Source organism: Scardinius erythrophthalmus (genome assembly GCF_964197995.2).
Source record: "Scardinius erythrophthalmus genome assembly, chromosome: 4".
NCBI lineage: Eukaryota > Metazoa > Chordata > Actinopteri > Cypriniformes > Leuciscidae > Scardinius > Scardinius erythrophthalmus.
In genome coordinates, this window is record NC_138224.1 from 20,342,263 (window position 1) to 20,348,262 (window position 6,000).

Genomic DNA, 6,000 nt, shown 5'->3' on the forward strand with positions numbered 1-6,000 from the left:
AGCAAATTATGTACATTCTTTAATAAATTAAACTATATACATAATTTAAGTAATCAAAATGAACCAACCTGAGAATACAACAATTATTCCTAAAAATATTGCCTGTTGCAGAGCCATCTGATAACCTGATAATCTGCTCACTGGTGCATCAGGACTACAGAAATGTGTCTTGAAGCCCTTTTATGATGAGATCCACTTCACCAATTTGAATAGCATGAGGAAATAGCCACTAGATTAAACATTGACTATATGCACTTGAACAATAAGGGGTATGGTACACAAGAGCAAACAAAGAGCTTTTCATATGTTCTCATTAGACAACTGTGGAGAAAATCCAAAGATGCAAATCTCTTTATTTGACACTGCTTTGTTGTTTACCTGTAATGGCACGTAGGTCATTCTCTATTTGACATAGTTCCTGGTTCTGCTCTGTTAACAGGTGGATTTGATTACAGGAACTTAGCTTGCTGATGGGAATAAGATCCCATAACTCAATCACGGAAAATGCTAATCTTTTTTTTTTTTTAAATGTGCATTTATAGAACATACGCAACTCTAATCCCAAACATTCCAAAAGGAAAATTTTTGCAGCGATGCCATGGAAGAAGCATTTTTGATTCCAGAACCTTTCAGTGAATAACCTTCTTTTTTTTCTCTCTGTAAAAATAACATATTAATAATCTAAAGAACCCTTTTCCACTATGAAGAACCTTTTGTGCACTGGATGTTAAAGCTTCTTCGATGCCAATGAAAAACCTATGCATTTAGTTTCTAACATCCTCAAACTTTCAAATGATAAAAAAAAGAAAAAAAAAAGGTTGCATTGTAAATCTTGTGCAATTACAGACATAATTTATGACCTGTTACCAAGAAAATCTTACAATTCCCTGATTCTCTTTTCATTTCTTTATGTCTTTTCCCTCCTGAATAGGTAAATTATTACATCCTTCTGCTCCAGGATAAAACCAGGACCAATGCCAAGAACCAGAGAAGATCCTTATGGCAACATGACTATTAATTTGTGATGGATGGTTAATATTAGATACAAATTAGCTAAAACAAATACAGCTGGTTAAGGATATCCTTTAAAAATCACCATGGCACTATTATGTAGCCTATAATGTTAAAGCTAGACATATACTAATGGGTTTATTTTATTTTATTAAAACTACATTTTCTTGAGTCTTGTTTAATTATTAGTATATGCAATGTATATATATATATATATATATATATATATATATATATATATATATATATATATATATATATATATATATATATATATCGAAGCTGTAAATAAAACAAATACTGGGTAACACTTTACAGTAATATCTAATTTGTTAACATTCGTTAATGTATTAACTAGCATGAACTAACAATGTAGCAATATATTACAGTATTTATTCATCTTTGTTAACATTAGTTAATAAAAATATAAATGTTCATTGTTTGTCATGTTACTTCACAGTGCATAACCTAATGTTAACACATATAACTTTTGATTTTAAGAATGTATTAGTAATTGTTGATACCAACATTAATTAATTTTATTAAATGCTGTAGATGTATTACTCTTTCTTAGTTCGTTACCTGATGTCAAGAAATGAAACCTTATTGTAAAGTGTTACCGATTACTGAAATACAAGATAATAGTATTTCAGCCTTTCTTCTTATTTCATGTTTAATTCAGTGTTACTTGCTGTCTCTTTGTAATTATTTGTGAAATTTAGCAATTTCTTCAAAATCCTACACCCATTTTTTCAGTGTACATGCGTTTTTATTAAGTTGTGAAACTGTGAATAAATGGTGACCACTCAAATAATCTACAATATATAACTTTATATACATTTAATACATAAATTGGTTGCACTTTATTTTACATTACGTGCACTTACATGTACTTACTTACCAAAGAAACTACTGGGTATACATAATTTGGTTGCACTTTATTTTACATTACGTGCACTTACATGTACTTACTTACCAAAGAAAGTACTGGGTAATTAAAGGTATCTACATGGGTTAAGGTTAGGTTTAGGGGTAGGTTCAGGGTCAGTACCTTATTACCCAATTATTGTCATTACTATAATAAGTACGTATGTGGCTACATGGGGAACATGACTGTAAAATAAAGTGCTACAGATTTTTTTTTTAACCTTTATTCTTGAAAAAAACATACCAATAATTATGTTAACTACCACTGAACACTAAAGCAACTGCTAAACCTGTAAAAAAATGTGGCCTCACAATAATCAACAATTGAGAGCATGTTTTATAAGTGCCATTTACAAGGTATATTCTGTCCAACAGGTGGCAGTATGTCTGTTTGTCTGGCGTTGTTGGACGTTCAATCTATCACTCTTATTGTGTACTCTTATGGTAAATGGAGATAGAAATTAAGAAGGTCTCCAAAAAAACAACCAACAAAGCTGAATCTAAAAGCAAAAAGTAATGCTTTCATGCCCATTAGAGATGAAATTACTTGTTTTTCAGAATGTAGGCTAATCATCAACAATCACTCCGTCAGCTCAATTAGTGTCCAAGCATATCCGTGTTCTCGCTGAAATGGTGCCTATAATCATTACCTATAATCAATTCCTATAATCTAAATAACCACACTCATGGATATACTCCTCCCAGATTAGCACTCTTATCGGGAGAAGTCGGTAACCTAGGAGACTGTTTGAAAACATGAAGGGTAGAATACTGAACACTCACTAAGGCTTCTGGTGGAAAACTGCTGAACAATGATAAAGAAAAATGATGAACATACTGTATATCCTAAACATATATCAGCAAGATTAGAAGCAACAGTTTTCTTGTCATGAATATTGACCTTTTTTGACAAAATATCAAAAGGTTTGTTCGACTTGAATCAGCAATGCTCAGACCGATCGGTGCATGACGTGAAAGTACCGCGAGAGCGATTAGAGAGTAGATGGAGCCGCCTGCTCCTTAATCGCTCTTGCGGTATTTTGATGTCATACACCGACCGACCTGAGCAGCGCCCCTTCAAGTCGAACAAACCTGTCCTGCATCTGAAAATTTAGGCAGCCAACTTGTTGCCTCGCTGCCCTATCAGGCAATGACTTTGCAGGCAGCGTTTGCGTACAAAGGCATCACACGAAACTGATTTTGAACAGACCTCTGAGGCAGCATAATAATAATAATAATAATAATAATAATTTATTACATTTATATAGTGCTTTTCTCGGCACTCAAAGCACTTTACACAGAAGGGGGAATCTCCTTAACCACCACCAATGTGCTACCCTGGTAATCCAGAGTTCTCGCGAGAGCACAAGTTGAATTTGCTCAGCGAGTTACTCTGGTGTCGAGTAATGATGCTCATTAAATATGCCCCTCGATCTGAGCTGCACCAATCACATCGGGTTATCTGATATAGGCGGGCCAGAGGCGAGATGACGACAGCGCTGTGACGTCGAAGTCATTAGTAAACATTGCAAGATGGCTATGGATGAACACCATTTGTTTGAAACGGCTTTGGCCGCTACAATGAAAGATTTAGGCTTTTTATCTAAAAGAGGAACAGAAGACGACGCTTGAATCGTTCCTTTGCACGAAGGGCGTTTTTGCTGTTTTGCCAACCAGATACGGTAAGAGTCTAATCTACCAGTTAGCTCCACTGGTAGCTAAGCGATAACTTGTTGTGATTGGTCGTAGTGTTATCCAATTGCGTGCAGTGAGATTTTCAAATGCATGCTTGGTGTCGCCCCTCGAGCTGGACGATTTTCATTAGTCGACGCCAGACCATTAATCTTTCAGATTTAGGTCTGGATTTCCAGGCTCCAATGTGCAGCATCCACCTGGATGATGCGACGGCAGCCATATTGCGCCAGAACGCCCACCACACACCAGCTTATTGGTGGAGACGTATAGCGTCTGGGGTGTATAGTGTAACGGTTTAATGATCTACAGCAAAATAGAGAGAGCTTTAATGGTAACTTAGTGAATATTTAATTACTACAATAGTAATTTTTTGTATAAACAATATAAAAAATTTGGAAAACATTGGTCAAAAATGCCATCTTTATTTTTTTAGTTCAAATGTAACAGAATTGAACGCACTGCATTGTGGGATAAGGCAGTGGAGGATACATTAGATGAAGGTATTTCGATGGACAGGAAGAGAAGCTAACAGTGGATTCAGACGTGCCTTGATACCTTTGTGTCCTGGAATGCTTCCATCAAAGGAAGGATTTTTACACTAGACGCAGGCATGAAACGTGAAGTATATCAGAGTGAAACAGCTTCTCGAACAAGAAAACATGTAAGGCAGGACTTGAGTTTGTCCATCTATTAGATGGTTGAGGTTTGCTATTGCTGTATCTATCACCTTAATGCAGTGCTTCCAAAAATTAGCTTCACATAGGCCTTTATTTTTAAACCAGCTGTCTGACGGGCCTATTCACCTACATCAAAAGAAAAATGTGGTTGAATTAACTGATTGCGCCGCTAAAACTGATCTTGTCCCAGTTGAATGCCACTAATACGACATTAGGAAGGAAGAGAAGATGAAAGGCAGAGACTCTCAGCCTCATAATAAGCTATTTTGTAAAGAGACGGATTAACCATTCTTTACCAATACAAGCTCAAGAATGTGTGTATGAATACTAGGATAATCAAATAATAAACTATCAGCAAATACTGATATGCCATTATCAACAATTCTGTGTATGAAGTCATTAAGAGGCATTTCTGTGGTATGAAACCACTCAAGTCATTGATTCAGTGGACCAAACAGTATCTTTCAGAGATTGTAGCATCTGATGTCAGATATTCCCCACTGTACTTAAATCAATACAAATAACAACATTAATTAGCACTTCAGTTGATCAAACAGATTTGATCAACAGCTCCACTCAGAAATATACCATTTCCTGCTCCACGCTCTTTAGTGAGAAAAATAAGAGCATTCAACTTGCTCTTAAAACCTTCACTTCCATTAACAAGAGAAAACTCGTGCTTTGACTTCCAAAAATTCCCAAACCGATCTCATAAGACCACACAAGACAATTTTACAAGGTGACGATTTTATATGAATTCGTAGACTGTGAACTTAAACAAACCTAATCTCACGGGAAAATGTACAAATTCTACGAGGTGGCTAATTCGTACGAATTCATACGACCTCACTCGTACGAATTAGATTTTTGCAAAATCGTACATATTTTACAAATTGCCCAATTCGTATGAATTCATACGAATGACCTACCTCTGACCCAGCCCCTAAACCTACCCATCACGTGGGTTTAGACAAATCGTACAAATTCGTACGAGTGAGGTCGTAAGAATTCGTACGAATTAGCCAACTTTTTATCATTCGTACGAATTCGTACGACCTCACTCGTACGACCTCACTCGTACGTATTTGATTTTTGCAAAATCTTACATATTTTACGAATTGCCCAATTCGTATGAATTAATACAAATGACCTACCTCTGACCCAGCCCCTATCACGTGGGTTTAGACAAATCGTACAAATTCGTACGAGTGAGGTCGTAAGAATTCGTACGAATTAGACAACTTTTTATCATTCGTACGAATTCATACGAATTGGTCGTGAGATAGTGTTGCTTAAACCTAACCCTCAGTTGGGCGTGAGCTGATCTTACAGAGATTCACCTTATCCAATTATCCAACAGTTCACCAAAACATAAACTAGTTACGAATTGCATGAAAAACCCAACAGAAAACTTGGAACAGAATGTATATTGTTAGAATGTATATGTACCATATACAATAAAAAAAAATAAATGAATGAATAAATGAATGATTGAATGAATGAGTGAATGAATGAATGAATGAATGAATGAATGAATGAATGAATGAATGAATGAATGAATGAATGAATGAATGAATGAATGAATGACACATATCACGATCATGCCAGGCTCTCCCTCACTCATCCGATGGTCACATTTACCAGAGTACTTATTACGGACTACATTTCCCATGATCCTCACTGGCACTTA